The 20385-nt window shown below is 28.7% G+C and overlaps 1 protein-coding gene across 1 annotated transcript in view; it reads right to left on the bottom strand.

The window, feature by feature from the left end:
* Nucleotides 1-10044, bottom strand: part of stard13a (StAR related lipid transfer domain containing 13a) — a 140881-nt gene extending 130837 nt beyond the window's left edge. The window contains exon 1 of the mRNA XM_072912615.1: nt 9965-10044. The gene's annotated coding sequence lies outside the window, so the exon portion shown is untranslated. The remainder of the gene's footprint in view (nt 1-9964) is intronic.
* Nucleotides 10045-20385: the final 10341 nt, after the last annotated feature.

The following is a 20385-nucleotide window of genomic DNA, read 5'->3' as shown; positions in this document are numbered from 1 at the left end:
ACAGAAGCAGAAAGAATATGAAAATTGTTCCCAATTTTATAAGAAAAAAGTCGACACATTGTGAGAAAAAGACTGCTTTTAGTAAAAAAAAAATTGTTTTGATTTTTTTTTTTTGTAATTGTTTTTTAATCTTCATTTTTTTCTACAAAAAAAAAACTGAACATTTGTGCAATAAAAGTTGGAATTTTACTCAATAACAGTCACAATTTTATAAGAAAACTTTAACATTTTGGCAATATTATAATAATAATTGGAATTTTACTCTGCAAAATTACGGCAAAAGTCATAATTTTACTCCAAAAATGTCACTATTTTACAAGAACAAAAAAATTGGCAATATTGTGATAAAAGTCAGAATTTTATATGACAAATGTCACCATTTTGCATTAAAAAGTAATAATTTAACATTAAAAAAAAGTAATAATTTCACGAGAAAATATTGCAATATCACAGAAGCAGAAAGAATATGAGAAATTGTTACCACTTTTATAAGAAAAAAGTCGACACATTGTGAGAAAAAGACTGCTTTTAGTAAAAAAAAAAAATTTTGATTTTTTTTTTGTTTATAATTGGTTTTTCTTATTTACTTCAAGTTATTACAGTATGTCTCTATATACATATTTATTTATTTATTTATTTTAATTAATTTTGGCCAAAGGGGGCGCATTTCAATTTCTTACACACACTTGTTATTTCATATGTTGACCAGAGGGGGGAGCACTTTTAAAAGCGACACACAGTCCATTTGAAAAATCCCTCCTTTTTGGGACCACCCTCATTTTGATAGATGTCACCACAAATGAGACATTCTCTATTTAGATGTAATGTTATTGGGACCATGATTTATGTCATCACTTGTTCACACCTCCTCATATGGAAGATACTTGTTGGTGTCTCAAGAAGGCTAGAAATACAAGAACACACGCACACTGAGAGAGATGGTAGCATTCATAAAATGTTAACAAGTTGCTCTGAAAACGACACACAAATCACATTTCAAGGTGCAATGACTTATTTAACGTCAAAGGAGGAAAAAAGTGGGTGAAGATTTCACACTACAAAATAACACAAGCATGTAATGATATCGCATCGGATCAATATCGGTTTGAAAAAGTCGTATCGGGACAGCCCTACTATAGAGTACGAGTGGAATGTTGGAAAAAGCTGCATCAAGTGAGAGGAGTGGAACAGAGAACAAGGGTCGGTATGAAAACACTAACCTATTTACAAAACCCAAAAGCAGTGAAGTCGGCACCTTGTGTAATTCCACGTCCACGGTTTCCAAAAACAATTTGAAATGTGGACTCGTCAGACCACAGAACACTTTTCCACTTTGCATCAGTCCATCTTAGATGATCTCGGGCCCAGCGAAGCCGGCGGCGTTTCTGGGTGTTGTTGATAAATGGCTTTGGCTTTGCATAGTAGAGTTTTAACTTGCACTTACAGATGTAGCGACCGACTGTAGTCACTCGGGGTGTAACGTTACGTGTATTTGTATTGAACCATTTCAGTAAAAAAAATTTTTTTTTTTTTTTTTTTTAATTTGTAAAAAAAAAAATATTTTTTTTTTAATTTTTTAAAACAATTTAAAACAATTTTTAATTTTTTTTAATTTTTTTAAACAACTTTAACAATTAACTTTTTTTTTTTAGGGTTAGGGTTAGGGTTAAGATTAGGGTTAGGGTTAGGGTAAAAAAAAAATTTAAAAAGTAAAAAAAAAGTTTAAAAAAAAGTTTTAAAAAAAAGTTAAAAAAAAAAGTTTAAAAAGTTAAAAATATTTAAAAAAAAATTAAAAATATATATTTTTTAAATTTAAAAAAATCAACATTTAAAAAAAAAAAAAATTTTTTTAAAATGTTACAAAAATTAAAAAAAAAATAAAATAAAAAAATAATAATTTAAATTAAAAAAAAATGTTTTAAGTTAAAACATGATTTTCAAGGTAAAAAATGATTTTCAAGGTTAAAAAAAATTTTCAAGGTAAAATTTTTTTTCAAGGTTAAATATGATTTTCAAGGTAAAAAAAAATTTTCAAGGTAAATTTTTTTTTTCAAGGTAAAAATTTTTTTTCAAGGTAAAAAATTATTTTCAAGCTACAAAATTTTTTTCAAGTTTAAATTTTCCAGTACGGGGGTTCTGGTTCGGTTCGGAGGTGTACCGAACGAGTTTCCACACGGACATATATTAAGTAGCGTAACGCACGTTGTGTAAACAACGCACACCGAGGCACAACACCCGGCATGCTAGCAGCTAACGGGCTAGGATAGACTGACCATACGTCCTCTTTTCACCGGACATGTCCTCTTTTGCGGAGCTGTCAGGGCGGAGTTTCTTAAATGCCTCAAATGTCCGGCATTTTGAGTTAGGGTTGCGTGTATTTTCAATGTACGTTCAGGGTTAAGAAGGGGTTAAAAACAAAACAAACAGCAGCATTGGTGAGGGAGGGGCAGAGACAGAGAGAGAGAGAGAGTTATGATAAACGCGCATTTTATCCATAGATTTATCACATTTAATGTTTTATTATCTATAGCAGGGGTGTCAAAAGTGTGCCCCCGGAGGCCATTTGCGGCCCACAGCTAATGTTTTAAAAGGCCCACGGCACATTCTGAAAAATACTATTAAAATCAACAAAAACATAACAAAAGTGAAATAAAAAAGCTTAAAAGTTGCAATGTTGACTAATAAAACAAAGCTGTTTTTTTTTTCCTTTCAAACTGTCATTGCTCAAAACATAATATTGAATCAAAATCAATGTTATTATGAATTATTGACCTATCCAAGGTTCCCATTACTTCACATCAAATATTACACTAAGAAACATATTTTGGGTGGAAGATTTTTGCAAATTTGGTAAATAAATAACCCAAAAATGTATATTTTGTTGTTTTCTTACTGTACCGAAAATGAACCGAACCGTGACCTCTAAACCGAGGTACGTACCGAACCGACATTTTTGTGTACACCCCTAGTAGTTACTGACAGTGGTTTTCTGAAGTGTTCCCGAGCCCATGTGGTGATATCCTTTACACACCGATGTGGCTTTTTGATGCAGTACCGCCTGAGGGATCCAAGGTGCGTAATATCATGGCTTACGTGCAGTGATTTCTCCATATTCTCTGAACCTTTTGATGATATTACGGAGCGTAGATGGTGAAATCCCTAAATTCCTTGCAATAGCTGGTTGATAATTGTTGTTCTTAAACAATTTGCTCAGGCATTTTGTTGACAAAGTGGTGACCCTCGCCCCCGTCCTTGTTTGTGAACGACTGAGCATTTCACGGAAGCTGCTTTTATACCCAATCATGGCACCCACCTGTTCCCAATTAGCCTGTTCACCTGTGGGATGTTCCAAATAAGTGTTTGATGAGCCTTTCTCAGTCTTTTCTGCCACTTGTGCCAGCTTTTTTGGAAACATGTTGCAGGCATCAAATTCCAAATGAGCTAATATTTGCAAAAAAATAACAAAGTTAAATATCTTGTCTTTGCAGTCTATTCAATTGAATATAAGTTGAAAAGGATTTGTTGTATTCTCTTTTTATTGACCATTTACACAACGTGACAACTTCACTGCTTTTGGCTTTTGTATTATTAACAGTCTAGCATTGACTTATGCTGTCTTTAAGTTGAAGTGGAGTGGTAATTGTTTTCTTTTTATTCATTAAGTTAAGCCCATGATTAGGGCTGCAGCTAACGGTTATTTTTCTATCGATTAATCTATAGATTATTTTTTCGATTAATCGGTTAATCTATAGATTATTTTTTCGATTAATCTATAGATTATTTTTCCTTTTACCGATTTTTTTTATTTATTTAAAATGAAGAGGAAAAAATAAATGTAGGCCAGTTTTTTCAAAAGGCATGGCTTTTATTTACAAAAAAAAAAGTATGGCCACTAGTCAGTCAACATTGACAACAACATGACAAAATATTCTGTAACAATGTAAACATTTAAAACTTTTAACATTTAACAAAATTAAAAGTAGCTTATTTGCTTTTTAATGTGCAAATATAAAAGTAAACATCCAGTGCAAATCTTAATATTCTGGAATAGTATAAGCATTTCAAAAGTAAACGTATTGCTTATTTTGCTTTAAAATGTGCAAAAATAAAGATAAACATCCAATACAAAAAAGTGCAAAACGGAAATATTCTGTAACAAGTGTAAACATTTCAACAAAAGTAAAAGTATTGCTTATTTGCTAAAATGTGCAAAAATAAAGCTAAACATCCAATACAAAAAAGTGTACAGTGTAAACATTTCAACAAAAGTAAAAGTATTGCTTATTTTGCTTAATAACACAACAATGATAGTATGATTAAAGTGAAAGTTAATTGTTGGTTTGTACATAGTATATGTAACTGTTAATGTTGTAAAAGGTATTTGCACAACTAATTAACGTTAGCGTTTGTGACACGTCTTGTGCCGTGGGGTTCTTTCAGGACCGACAGACTGAACGCCAAACGGCTTTGCCAGGTTTACAATCTTTTAATTTTACACAAAGTCTTTTCTCTTCCAACTGCGCGGATCGCGCACCTGGGCACGATTGCGGCGTCGCTCCCGGCGCGCCCCGCCTCGCCGCTCGCTCGCCGCCGCCGCCTCTCCACAGCGTTAAAGAGGAGCGCGTCTTTGTAAACACTGAACAGGCACGCCAAACGCGCCTCTCAGAGCGAAACGGTGCTTTAGTTTATGAATTTACAACGCAGATACAAATGACACATTCATGTTTTTGTGTAATAATGACAACGTATACGCACGCAGACGATTGACTTGTTGATGGTGATGGCAAGAACGCTGTCGGGGGTTTTCTTTTCAAATGTTCGTTCATAGCCGTTGTGCTGCTATGATAGGCCATTTCCGCTCGACACAGTGTGCATACAACAACATTATTAGGCCGTTTATTGAAATACTCCCACACTTTTGACGACTTTTGGCGTGCTTTTTTCCCCTCGCTCGCATCGTCTGCTTTGCGCTCCGCCATGACAGTAAAGTAGTGTGACGTAAATATGCGACGCGCCGACGCACAAAAACGGCGTCGACGTATTTACGTAACCGATGACGTCGACTACGTCGACGCGTCGTTTCAGCCTTACCCATGATGCAATAAGTTGAATGACGTGGACACGTTTGTTACTGGTCACTCTCTAATACTTATGTATGTGTCAGTGACACACAACTATAAGTATACTTGTTTGTATTGACAAATGTGCTGCAATATTGTTCAATGACTATCACATATGTCTATTGTGTGCTTAGCTGTTGTGTAGCTGCCAGCTCCTCGCAGCCTGTGACCTACCATGTTGCCTTTTTGTAAATGACTAAAAAAAGAAGAGATTGTGTGTTTATTAGAGGACATTTAGATGTTAACGATTCTTGTTATAACTTCTGACGTAAGGCGAACAATGAATGTAATTTAACCACACTGGAGAGGGACAAGCGGTAGAAAATGGACGGACGGATGGCTGGACTAAATATTTACATGGACTATTTGCTGCCCTCTAGTGGTAAAATCAGTACAGCACTGCTACAAACTGAAAATGTAATAAATATCACGGTTCCATCCATCCATTTTCTACCGCTTGTCCCTTTATTGTCACCAAAACTATCATGTTTGTCATTGTTATCACGGTATTGTTGAACGTGCCTGAAATATACTCATACACACTTACAGCCATGTGTAAAATTTAAAAAATTATATATATATATATATATATATATATATATATATATATATATATATATATATATATATATATATATATATATATATATAAATAATAATAATAATAATAATAAATAAAAAATTTCGTTAGGGTTAACCCAAACCCTAACCCTATAAAAAAAAATATATATATATATATACCAGGCCCGGCCCTCACCAATCTGGCGCCCTAGGCAAGATTTTAGGTGGCGCCCCCCCCAACATCGGCAGTGAAGTGTATATACTCACAAGAAACTGAATAGCTTTGTCTTTGACCTTTTTTTTTTTTTTACTTACAACTATACCTAATATATAAAGGGGTGGAAAAGTGACTATTACCTGCAGGGCAAACATTAGCTAACCAGAAGGCAAAAACAATGTAAACAAAAAACACCTGCTTAAAAGATCTAATACAAATGTCCCTGAGGAATGTAAGGTGGGAGTACTGTAATTACCTAACGTTACATTATTATTTTCCATAACAATTTAGCCCCCTCCAACAATATTAACCCGACGTTAAAACAAAACTAGCTATTTATTGATTAGCAATTGCCGAATCATGTAACATTAGCTTAATGCTAAAAAGCCAGGTTACTATCACATTCTGTAACAGACAAATAATTTCATGTAGGCTAACGTTACCTACCTGCTACCTCTGTCTTTTCTCGTTTCTCCTCCTCTTCTTTTCTCTTTTTTCTTCCCTGGGCACCTGACAGTTTTGACCGTTTTGACATCTTGTGTTGATTTTTTGATGTGGTGACGTCCAAAAAGAGTCATGATACGGGAAGGGAGGGGGCGTAATGTTGTAACAAATAATATTTCTATTATATAGGTTTTACTTTGCATTTTAATTAACGTGGGATTATTTTTTGTATTTAGAAATAATAGTAACAACTTTTTTTTTCTTTTTCTTTTTTCCCCAACATTTGTGGCACTGGCGTGGCGCCCCCTGATGGACGGCGCCCTTAGCATTTGCCTATACGGCCTATGCCACGGGCCGGCCCTGATATATACACACACACACATATATATATATATATATATATATACATATACATATACATATACATATACATATATACATACATATACATATATATATACATATATATATATATATATATATAAAATAATAATATAGTTAATAATTAAGAGACACATTTTTAAATATGTTTATCTTCTCCTTTCTTTCGTTTTATTTTGAAATGGTTTTATTGGTTTTTTTTGTAATGACGCAGGAGGAAGAAATCGGGTGTTGGTGGCGTCACCTTCGGTTTGTGTGACGTCACGAGAATTCACTTCCTGTGGTCATATTCTTTCGATTATTAAAAAAAGAATTAGAACTCTACGTTTAAAACACTCTCTACCTCTAACAACCAAAAAGCCGTGAAAACGATGATGCTGTGCTCCAAATTTAAGTGATTTACTGAAATTGAGTTTGCACTTTGTTTGTTTGTTATATATATATATATATATATATATATATATATATATATATATATATATATATATATATATATATATATATATTGCATTCTATTTTAGTTACTTTGAATTTACAACCCCCTGGCGCTGTTCTGTACTGTTTTTGTACTTACTTAGATTATTATTTCTCAACTGTTTGTAAATGTTGCAATTTATAAATCAAAGTTTATAAAAAAAAATTAAAAATTGTTTAAAAGTCGGTGCACATCCGGTGCAGAGTGTTACAGCGCTTTGTCATTATAGCGTTTATCGTAATGAATAGCTTGTTGATTAATTATGTATTTTTAGTTAGTTTTATTCACTTTTTGTCAAAGAAAGCCCTGTTTTTTACGGCAAAAACCACTAAACATGCAAAATTCCCCCCGCAAAATTATTTGTATTTATTTTTTTTTGAATTTTATAAACCTTTATTTATAAATTTCAACATTTATAAACAGTTGATAAATAATAATCAAAGTAAGTATAAAAACAGTACAAAAACAGTACAGAACAGCGCCAGGGGGTTGTAAATTCAAAGTAACTAAAATAGAATGCAAAATATATATATATATATATATATAACAAACAAAGTGCAAAGCCATAGGCTCACTCAATCTCAGTAAATAACTTAAATTTGGAACACAGCATCTCTTAGCGCCTTCAAAATAAGAGCTCAAGGCATATACTGTATAACAGCTTATAAGAGGAACTTAACATCACAAAGAGGCAAGTCCATAAAAATAGGTTACACACATATATATATATATATATATATATATATATATATATATATATATATATATATATATATATATATAAGTTTGACCTGGCTCACATCAAGGCACACACTTCCGGCTTCAGAGTAATAGCGCGCCATGTCACATCTGGTGCCGAGTGTTACAGCGCTTTGTCATTATAGCGTTTATCGTTACATCCCTAATTAAAATGAATAGCTTGTTGATTAATGATGTATTTTTATTTAGTTTTATTCGCTTTTTGTCAAAGAAAACCACAAAACCACAAAACATGCAAAATTCCCCCCGCAAAAAATGTATATATATATATATATATATATATAAGTTTGACCTGGCTCACGTCAAGGCACACACTTCCGGCTTTACAGTAATAGCGCGACATAATTTACAACCCCCTGGCGCTGTTTTGTACTGTTTTTGTACTTATTTTGATTATTATTTCTCAACTGTTTGTTAATGTTGCAATTTATAAAGGTTTATAAAATAAAAAATAAAAAAAAATTAAAAAAGTCGTAGCACATCCGGTGCAGAGTGTTACAGCGCTTTGTCATTATAGTGTTTATCATAATGAATAGCTTGTTGATTAATTATGTATTTTTATTTAGTTTTATGCGCTTTTTGTCAAAGAAAACCCTGTTTTTTACGGCAAAAACCACAAAACATGCAAAATTCCCCCCGCAAAATTACTTGTATTTATTTATTTTTTGAATTTTATAAACCTTTATTTATAAATTTCAACATTTACAAACAGTTGAGAAATAATAATCAAAGTAAGTATAAAAACAGTACAAAACAGCGCCAGGGGGTTGTAAATTCAAAGTAACTAAAGTAATTTTATTTTCTAATTACCTTGCTAAACTTTGTTTATAATTTAGGTACATTTTATTTTGAAAGCTTTTAATATTGTAGATCAGGAGTGTTTAAATGTTTTCCACCAAGGGCCGCATACTAAAAAGTCTAGTATTTTGATATTTAAAAAAAAAAAAAAATTACATCACCAAAATTTTGTGCTATGGGTGACTAAAATTATTATTATTATATTATTATTATTACACTGGTTTAAATGTAACTTAGATATTGGGTTTCACTATGTAAAAGCGCTTTGAGTCACTAGAGAAAAGCGCTATATAAATATAATTCACTTAACTTCAACTAAAATAAAATGCTATATATATATATATATATATATATATATATATATATATATATATATATATATATATATATATATAACAAACAAACAAAGTGCAAAGCCTCAACTTCAGTAAATAACTTAAATTTGGAACACAGCATCATCGTTTAATATTCGGTAATATTCTTTTCACAAAATGCAACCAATAATACGTTAATGTTAAATCTTACTTGTGAAAAGTAATCCCCCTATTCCTATTTTCAACAGTCCGCTCATTTGAGCAGGAAAACGCTTTGTGTCCTACCTGTCAACTGTCAGTTTAGGCTGCTCGCCGGCTCCTCATCACCACTGCAAGATGGCGGCCAAATTTCTCGCGTCACATCAGCCAATGCTACTTATAGGATGTCTATGATTATAGAGTTTATCGTAATGAATGAATTGTTGATTAATTATGTATTTTTAGTTAGTTTTATTCACTTTTTGTCAAAGAAACCCCTGTTTTTTTTACGGCAAAAACCACAAAACATGCAAAAATATATATATATATATATATATGTTTGACCTGGCTCACGTCAAGGCACACACTTCCGGTTTCAGAGTAATAGCGCGGCATGTCACATCCGGTGCAGTTTTACAGCGGTTTGTCATTAATACCGTTTATCGTTACATTCCTAATTAAAATGACTAGCTTGTTGATTAATTATGGATTTTTATCAATTACACTAATTTTCTTTGTCAAGTTAGCTTTTGGATTTATATGACAATATGTAATGTACAAGCCATTAAAATAGCCCTCGTATATTTTGGACCTAATAAAATATCATGGCCTCACCTGAAGATTATAGCACTTCTTCCAGAAGTACAGTATCTACAGGTAAATGCTGAGTGTGCAAACATGACTTTGGTCTTCCTACCTCGTCTTCGTCCTCCTCAGGTTCACTCCTGCTCGTCCCGCCCAAATGATGATGAGGAGGCGGGACTTCCGGTCTCCTGCTCAGCTGGCAGCGGTGAACATCCGGGTCCCGGGAAAAACCGTCTTCTTGGTCGCCGTCCTCGCTGGAGGATGACGTAGACAACCGCTCGGTGGTCCTCCAGCCAGCGGCCTCAGGCAGGACCCTGCAGGTGCCGCCACTCGCCATGTCATGACGTTTATTATCCGTCCCTGTGTCAACAACGTCATAGATCAGGGGTGTCCAAACTTTTTCCACGCGCACTGAAAAATGAAAGCATTTTTATATTTTTCATTAACAAAACCAAAACAATATATACTTTTTTTTTTTTTTTTTTTTTTACCTCTAGAACTCCCATCAAGTTTGCAGTCAGAAAAATGTTAACTTATAGGTGATAAAAGTAAAAAATTTAATAAAAAATGATGACATATTTTTAACAATTTTAAGAGTGGGCCCCATTTGGATCCCGAATAATTTTTGATTGTTTTAAGTTTTAAGCTCTTATTGCTTAAAAAATAATACATCAAAATGAATTATTGATCTACTTAAGGCTTCAATTACCGTACTTCACACTTTTTTTGCGGGGGGAATTTTGCATGTTTTCTGGTTTTTGCCATAAAAAAACAGGGTTTTCTTTGACAAAAAGTGCATAAAACGAAAAAAAAAAAAACAGTTGGACCCGAAGTTGAAAACTTTTTTTTTTCTGTTTTTTTTTTAAATACTTATTTTTTTTAACATTTTTATAAATGAACAATATAAAAATGTATATTGTTCATTTACAAAACCAAAACGATATATACTTTTTTTTTTTTTTTTACCTTTGGAACTCCCCTCAAGTTTGCAGTCAGAAAAATGTTAAAAAATAAGTATTTAAAAAAATAAATAAATAAATAAAAAGTTTTCAACTTCGGGTCTAACTGTCGATATAAAGTTAAAACTTTTTTTTTTTTTTACATCAATTGTTCTGTTTTATGCGCTTTTTGTCAAAGAAAATCCTGTTTTTTTTATGGCAAAAACCACAAAACATGCAAAATTCACCCCCGCAAAAAAAGTGTGAAGTAATTGGAGTCTTAAGTGGATCAATAATTCATTTTGATGTATTATTTTTTAAGCAATAACAGTTTAAAACTAAATGTATTAAAATTATTCGGGATCCAAATGGGGCCCACTCATAAAATTGTTAAAAATATTTAGTATTTAATTTTTTACTTTTATCACCTATAAGTTTTTATTATTATTTTTTTTTTTTCTTTGCCTGTTTTGTTTTATGTCTTTTTTGTCATAGAAGACTTTTTTTATGGCAAAAACCACAAAACATGTAAAATTCCCCCCGCAAAAAAAGTGTGAGGTAATTGGAGTCTTTTTTATGTATTATTTTTTTAAGCAATAACAGTTTAAAACTTTTTTTAAAAATCTAAAATTATTCGGGATCCAAATGGGGCCCACTCATAAAATTGTTAAAAATATTTTGTATTTAATTTTTTACTTTTATCACCTATAAGTTTTTATTATTATTTTATTATATTTTTTTCTTTGCCTGTTTTGTTTTATGTCTTTTTTGTCATAGAAGACTTTTTTTATGGCAAAAACCACAAAACATGTAAAATTCCCCCCGCAAAAAAAGTGTGATGTAATTGGAGCCTTTTTTATGTATTATTTTTTAAGCAATAACAGTTTAAAACTTTAAAAAAATCTAAAATTATTCCGGATCCAAATGGGGCCCACTCATAAAATTGTTAAAAATATTTAGTATTTAATTTTTTACTTTTATCACCTATAAGTTTTTATTATTTTTTTTTTTTTTTCTTTGCTTGTTTTGTTTTATGTCTTTTTTGTCATAGAAGACTTTTTTTTATGGCAAAAACCACAAAACATGTAAAATTCCCCCCGCAAGAAAAGTGTGATGTAATTGGAGCCTTTTTATGTATTGTTTTTTAAGCAATAACATTTTAAAACTTAAAAAAAATCTAAAATTATTCGGGATCCAAATGGGGCCCACTCATAACATTGTTAAAAATATTTTGTATTTGATTTTTTACTTTTATCACCTATAAGTTTTTATCATTATTTATTTATTTATTTTCTTTGCTTGTTTTGTTTTGTGTCTTTTTTGTCATAGAAGATTTTTTTTATGGCAAAAACCACAAAACATGTAAAATTCCCCCCGCAAAAAAAGTGTGATGTAATTGGAGCCTTTTTTATGTATTATTTTTTAAGCAATAACAGTTTAAAACTTTAAAAAAAAATCTAAAATTATTCGGGATCCAAATGGGGCCCACTCATAAAATTGTTAAAAATATTTAGTATTTAATTTTTTACTTTTATCACCTATAAGTTTTTATTATTATTATTTATTTTTTTTCTTTGCTTGTTTTGTTTTATGTCTTTTTTGTCATAGAATATTTTTTATGGCAAAAACCACAAAACATGTAAAATTCCCCCCGCAAAAAAAGTGTGAGGTAATTGGAGTCTTTTTTATGTATTATTTTTTTAAGAAATAACAGTTTAAAACTTTTTTAAAAATCTAAAATTATTCGGAATCCAAATGGGGCCCACTCATAAAATTGTTAAAAATATTTAGTATTTAATTTTTTACTTTTATCACCTATAAGTTTTTATTATTATTTTTTTTTTTTCTTTGCTTGTTTTGTTTTATGTCTTTTTTGTCATAGAAGACTTTTTTTTATGGCAAAAACCACAAAACATGTAAAATTCCCCCCGCAAGAAAAGTGTGATGTAATTGGAGCCTTTTTATGTATTGTTTTTTAAGCAATAACATTTTAAAACTTAAAAAAAATCTAAAATTATTCGGGATCCAAATGGGGCCCACTCATAACATTGTTAAAAATATTTTGTATTTGATTTTTTACTTTTATCACCTATAAGTTTTTATCATTATTTATTTATTTATTTTCTTTGCTTGTTTTGTTTTGTGTCTTTTTTGTCATAGAAGATTTTTTTTATGGCAAAAACCACAAAACATGTAAAATTCCCCCCGCAAAAAAAGTGTGATGTAATTGGAGCCTTTTTTATGTATTATTTTTTAAGCAATAACAGTTTAAAACTTTAAAAAAAAATCTAAAATTATTCGGGATCCAAATGGGGCCCACTCATAAAATTGTTAAAAATATTTAGTATTTAATTTTTTACTTTTATCACCTATAAGTTTTTATTATTATTATTTTTTTTTTTTCTTTGCTTGTTTTGTTTTATGTCTTTTTTGTCATAGAATATTTTTTATGGCAAAAACCACAAAACATGTAAAATTCCCCCCGCAAAAAAAGTGTGAGGTAATTGGAGTCTTTTTTATGTATTATTTTTTTAAGAAATAACAGTTTAAAACTTTTTTAAAAATCTAAAATTATTCGGAATCCAAATGGGGCCCACTCATAAAATTGTTAAAAATATTTAGTATTTAATTTTTTACTTTTATCACCTATAAGTTTTTATTATTTTTTTTTCTTTTTTTTTTTCTTTGCTTGTTTTGTTTTATGTCTTTTTTGTCATAGAAGACTTTTTTTATGGCAAAAACCACAAAACATGTAAAATTCCCCCCGGAAAAAAAAGTGTGATGTAATTGGAGCCTTTTTTATGTATTATTTTTTTAAGCAATAACAGTTTAAAACTTTAAAAAAAAAATCTAAAATTATTCGGGATCCAAATGGGGCCCACTCATAACATTGTTAAAAATATTTTGTATTTAATTATTTACTTTTATCACCTATAAGTTTTTATTATTATTTATTTTATTTTTTTCTTTGCCTGTTTTGTTTTATGTCTTTTTTGTCATAGAAGACTTTTTTTATGGCAAAAACCACAAAACATGTAAAATTCCCCCCGCAAAAAAAGTGTGATGTAATTGGAGCCTTTTTTATGTATTATTTTTTAAGCAATAACAGTTTAAAACTTTAAAAAAAAATCTAAAATTATTCGGGATCCAAATGGGGCCCACTCACAAAATTGTTAAAAATATTTAGTATTTAATGTTTTACTTTTATCACCTATAAGTTTTTATTATTTTTTTTCTTTTTTTTTCTTTGCTTGTTTTGTTTTATGTCTTTTTTGTCATAGAAGACTTTTTTTTATGGCAAAAACCACAGAACATGTAAAATTCCCCCCGCAAGAAAAGTGTGATGTAATTGGAGCCTTTTTTATGTATTATTTTTTAAGCAATAACAGTTTAAAACTTTAAAAAAATCTAAAATTATTCGGGATCCAAATGGGGCCCACTCTTAAAAGTGTTAAAAATATGTCATCATTTTTTATTTAATTTTTTACTTTTATCACCTATAAGTTTTTATTATTATTGTTTTTTTTTTTTTTTTGCTTGTTTTGTTTTATGTCTTTTTTGTCATAGAAGACTTTTTTTATGGCAAAAACCACAAAACATGTAAAATTCCCCCCGGAAAAAAAAGTGTGATGTAATTGGAGCCTTTTTTATGTATTATTTTTTTAAGCAATAACAGTTTAAAACTTTAAAAAAAAATCTAAAATTATTCGGGATCCAAATGGGGCCCACTCATAAAATTGTTAAAAATATTTAGTATTTAATGTTTTACTTTTATCACCTATAAGTTTTTATTATTTTTTTTCTTTTTTTTTCTTTGCTTGTTTTGTTTTATGTCTTTTTTGTCATAGAAGACTTTTTTTTATGGCAAAAACCACAGAACATGTAAAATTCCCCCCGCAAGAAAAGTGTGATGTAATTGGAGCCTTTTTTATGTATTATTTTTTAAGCAATAACAGTTTAAAACTTTAAAAAAATCTAAAATTATTCGGGATCCAAATGGGGCCCACTCTTAAAAGTGTTAAAAATATGTCATCATTTTTTATTTAATTTTTTACTTTTATCACCTATAAGTTTTTATTATTATTATTATTTTTATTTTTTTGCTTGTTTTGTTTTATGTCTTTTTTGTCATAGAAGACTTTTTTTAATGGCAAAAACCACAAAACATGTAAAATTCCCCCCGCAAAAAAAGTGTGATGTAATTGGAGCCTTTTTTATGTATTATTTTTTAAGCAATAACAGTTTAAAACTTTAAAAAAATCTAAAATTATTCCGGATCCAAATGGGGCCCACTCATAAAATTGTTAAAAATATTTAGTATTTAATGTTTTACTTTGATCACCTATAAGTTTTTATTTTTATTTTTTTATTTTTTCTTTGCTTGTTTTGTTTTATGTCTTTTTTGTCATAGAAGACTTTTTTTATGGCAAAAACCACAAAACATGTAAAATTCCCCCCGGAAAAAAAAGTGTGATGTAATTGGAGCCTTTTTTATGTATTATTTTTTAAGCAATAACAGTTTAAAACTTAAAAAAAAATCTAAAATTATTCGGGATCCAAATGGGGCCCACTCATTAAATTGTTAAAAATATTTAGTATTTAATTTTTTACTTTTATCACCTATAAGTTTTTATTACTATTATTATTATTTTTTTTCTTTGCTTGTTTTGTTTTATGTCTTTTTTGTCATAGAAGACTTTTTTTATGGCAAAAACCACAAAATATGTAAAATTCCCCCCGCAAGAAAAGTGTGATGTAATTGGAGCCTTTTTTATGTATTATTTTTTAAGCAATAACAGTTTAAAACTTTAAAAAAAATCTAAAATTATTCGGGATCCAAATGGGGCCCACTCATAAAATTGTTAAAAATATTTAGTATTTAATTTTTTTACTTTTATCACCTATAAGTTTTTATTATTATTATTTTATTTTTTTTCTTTGCTTGTTTTGTTTTATGTCTTTTTTGTCATAGAAGACTTTTTTTATGGCAAAAACCACAGAACATGTAAAATTCCCCCTGCAAGAAAAGTGTGATGTAATTGGAGCCTTTTTTATGTATTATTTTTTAAGCAATAACAGTTTAAAACTTTAAAAAAATCTAAAATTATTCGGGATCCAAATGGGGCCTACTCATAAAATTGTTAAAAATATTTAGTATTTAATTTTTTACTTTTATCACCTATAAGTTTTTATTATTATTTTATTTTATTTTTTTCTTTGCTTGTTTTGTTTTATGTCTTTTTTGTCATAGAAGACTTTTTTTATGGCAAAAACCACAAAACATGTAAAATTCCCCCCGGGAAAAAAAGTGTGATGTAATTGGAGCCTTTTTTATGTATTATTTTTTTAAGCAATAACAGTTTAAAACTTTAAAAAAAAATCTAAAATTATTCGGGATCCAAATGGGGCCCACTCATAACATTGTTAAAAATATTTTGTATTTAATTATTTACTTTTATCACCTATAAGTTTTTATTATTATTTATTTTATTTTTTTCTTTGCCTGTTTTGTTTTATGTCTTTTTTGTCATAGAAGACTTTTTTTATGGCAAAAACCACAAAACATGTAAAATTCCCCCCGCAAAAAAAGTGTGATGTAATTGGAGCCTTTTTTATGTATTATTTTTTTAAGCAATAACAGTTTAAAACTTTTAAAAAAAATCTAAAATTATTCGGGATCCAAATGGGGCCCACTCATAAAATTGTTAAAAATATTTAGTATTTAATGTTTTACTTTTATCACCTATAAGTTTTTATTATTTTTTTTCTTTTTTTTTCTTTGCTTGTTTTGTTTTATGTCTTTTTTGTCATAGAAGACTTTTTTTTATGGCAAAAACCACAGAACATGTAAAATTCCCCCCGCAAGAAAAGTGTGATGTAATTGGAGCCTTTTTTATGTATTATTTTTTAAGCAATAACAGTTTAAAACTTTAAAAAAATCTAAAATTATTCGGGATCCAAATGGGGCCCACTCTTAAAAGTGTTAAAAATATGTCATCATTTTTTATTTAATTTTTTACTTTTATCACCTATAAGTTTTTATTATTATTATTTTTTTTTTTTTTTGCTTGTTTTGTTTTATGTCTTTTTTGTCATAGAAGACTTTTTTTATGGCAAAAACCACAAAACATGTAAAATTCCCCCCGCAAAAAAAGTGTGATGTAATTGGAGCCTTTTTTATGTATTATTTTTTAAGCAATAACAGTTTAAAACTTTAAAAAAATCTAAAATTATTCCGGATCCAAATGGGGCCCACTCATAAAATTGTTAAAAATATTTAGTATTTAATGTTTTACTTTGATCACCTATAAGTTTTTATTTTTATTTTTTTATTTTTTCTTTGCTTGTTTTGTTTTATGTCTTTTTTGTCATAGAAGACTTTTTTTATGGCAAAAACCACAAAACATGTAAAATTCCCCCCGGAAAAAAAAGTGTGATGTAATTGGAGCCTTTTTTATGTATTATTTTTTAAGCAATAACAGTTTAAAACTTTAAAAAAAATCTAAAATTATTCGGGATCCAAATGGGGCCCACTCATAAAATTGTTAAAAATATTTAGTATTTAATTTTTTACTTTTATCACCTATAAGTTTTTATTACTATTATTATTATTTTTTTTCTTTGCTTGTTTTGTTTTATGTCTTTTTTGTCATAGAAGACTTTTTTTAATGGCAAAAACCACAAAATATGTAAAATTCCCCCCGCAAGAAAAGTGTGATGTAATTGGAGCCTTTTTTATGTATTATTTTTTAAGCAATAACAGTTTAAAACTTTAAAAAAAATCTAAAATTATTCGGGATCCAAATGGGGCCCACTCATAAAATTGTTAAAAATATTTAGTATTTAATTTTTTTACTTTTATCACCTATAAGTTTTTATTATTATTATTTTATTTTTTTTCTTTGCTTGTTTTGTTTTATGTCTTTTTTGTCATAGAAGACTTTTTTTATGGCAAAAACCACAGAACATGTAAAATTCCCCCTGCAAGAAAAGTGTGATGTAATTGGAGCCTTTTTTATGTATTATTTTTTAAGCAATAACAGTTTAAAACTTTAAAAAAATCTAAAATTATTCGGGATCCAAATGGGGCCTACTCATAAAATTGTTAAAAATATTTAGTATTTAATTTTTTACTTTTATCACCTATAAGTTTTTATTATTATTTTATTTTATTTTTTTCTTTGCTTGTTTTGTTTTATGTCTTTTTTGTCATAGAAGACTTTTTTTATGGCAAAAACCACAAAACATGTAAAATTCCCCCCGGGAAAAAAAGTGTGATGTAATTGGAGCCTTTTTTATGTATTATTTTTTTAAGCAATAACAGTTTAAAACTTTAAAAAAAAATCTAAAATTATTCGGGATCCAAATGGGGCCCACTCATAACATTGTTAAAAATATTTTGTATTTAATTATTTACTTTTATCACCTATAAGTTTTTATTATTATTTATTTTATTTTTTTCTTTGCCTGTTTTGTTTTATGTCTTTTTTGTCATAGAAGACTTTTTTTATGGCAAAAACCACAAAACATGTAAAATTCCCCCCGCAAAAAAAGTGTGATGTAATTGGAGCCTTTTTTATGTATTATTTTTTTAAGCAATAACAGTTTAAAACTTTTAAAAAAAATCTAAAATTATTCGGGATCCAAATGGGGCCCACTCATAAAATTGTTAAAAATATTTAGTATTTAATGTTTTACTTTTATCACCTATAAGTTTTTATTATTTTTTTTCTTTTTTTTTCTTTGCTTGTTTTGTTTTATGTCTTTTTTGTCATAGAAGACTTTTTTTTATGGCAAAAACCACAGAACATGTAAAATTCCCCCCGCAAGAAAAGTGTGATGTAATTGGAGCCTTTTTTATGTATTATTTTTTAAGCAATAACAGTTTAAAACTTTAAAAAAATCTAAAATTATTCGGGATCCAAATGGGGCCCACTCTTAAAAGTGTTAAAAATATGTCATCATTTTTTATTTAATTTTTTACTTTTATCACCTATAAGTTTTTATTATTTTTTTTTTTTTTTTTTTTTGCTTGTTTTGTTTTATGTCTTTTTTGTCATAGAAGACTTTTTTTATGGCAAAAACCACAAAACATGTAAAATTCCCCCCGCAAAAAAAGTGTGATGTAATTGGAGCCTTTTTTATGTATTATTTTTTAAGCAATAACAGTTTAAAACTTTAAAAAAATCTAAAATTATTCCGGATCCAAATGGGGCCCACTCATAAAATTGTTAAAAATATTTAGTATTTAATGTTTTACTTTGATCACCTATAAGTTTTTATTTTTATTTTTTTATTTTTTCTTTGCTTGTTTTGTTTTATGTCTTTTTTGTCATAGAAGACTTTTTTTATGGCAAAAACCACAAAACATGTAAAATTCCCCCCGGAAAAAAAAGTGTGATGTAATTGGAGCCTTTTTTATGTATTATTTTTTAAGCAATAACAGTTTAAAACTTTAAAAAAAATCTAAAATTATTCGGGATCCAAATGGGGCCCACTCATAAAATTGTTAAAAATATTTAGTATTTAATTTTTTACTTTTATCACCTATAAGTTTTTATTACTATTATTATTATTTTTTTTCTTTGCTTGTTTTGTTTTATGTCTTTTTTGTCATAGAAGACTTTTTTTAATGGCAAAAACCACAAAATATGTAAAATTCCCCCCGCAAGAAAAGTGTGATGTAATTGGAGCCTTTTTTATGTATTATTTTTTAAGCAATAACAGTTTAAAACTTTAAAAAAAATCTAAAATTATTCGGGATCCAAATGGGGCCCACTCATAAAATTGTTAAAAATATTTAGTATTTAATTTTTTTACTTTTATCACCTATAAGTTTTTATTATTATTATTTTATTTTTTTTCTTTGCTTGTTTTGTTTTATGTCTTTTTTGTCATAGAAGACTTTTTTTATGGCAAAAACCACAGAACATGTAAAATTCCCCCTGCAAGAAAAGTGTGATGTAATTGGAGCCTTTTTTATGTATTATTTTTTAAGCAATAACAGTTTAAAACTTTAAAAAAATCAAAAATTATTCGGGATCCAAATGGGGCCTACTCATAAAATTGTTAAAAATATTTAGTATTTAATTTTTTACTTTTATCACCTATAAGTTTTTATTATTATTTTGTTTTTTTTCTTTGCCTGTTTTGTTTTATGTCTTTTTTGTCATAGAAGACTTTTTTTATGGCAAAAACCACAAAACATGTAAAATTCCCCCCGGAAAAAAAAGTGTGATGTAATTGGAGCCTTTTTTATGTATTATTTTTTAAGCAATAACAGTTTAAAACTTTTTAAAAATCTAAAATTATTCGGGATCCAAATGGGGCCCACTCATAAAATTGTTAAAAATATTTAGTATTTAATTTTTTACTTTTATCACCTATAAGTTTTTATTATTATTATTATTTTTATTTTTTTTCTTTGCTTGTTTTGTTTTATGTCTTTTTTGTCATAGAAGACTTTTTTTATGGCAAAAACCACAAAACATGTAAAATTCCCCCCGGAAAAAAAAGTGTGATGTAAATTGGAGCCTTTTTTATGTATTATTTTTTAAGCAATAACAGTTTAAAACTTAAAAAAAAATCTAAAATT

Source organism: Nerophis lumbriciformis, linkage group LG37 (assembly GCF_033978685.3).
Source record: "Nerophis lumbriciformis linkage group LG37, RoL_Nlum_v2.1, whole genome shotgun sequence".
NCBI classification, from domain to species: Eukaryota; Metazoa; Chordata; class Actinopteri; order Syngnathiformes; family Syngnathidae; genus Nerophis; species Nerophis lumbriciformis.
This window is presented reverse-complemented; position numbering and strand designations above follow the sequence as displayed.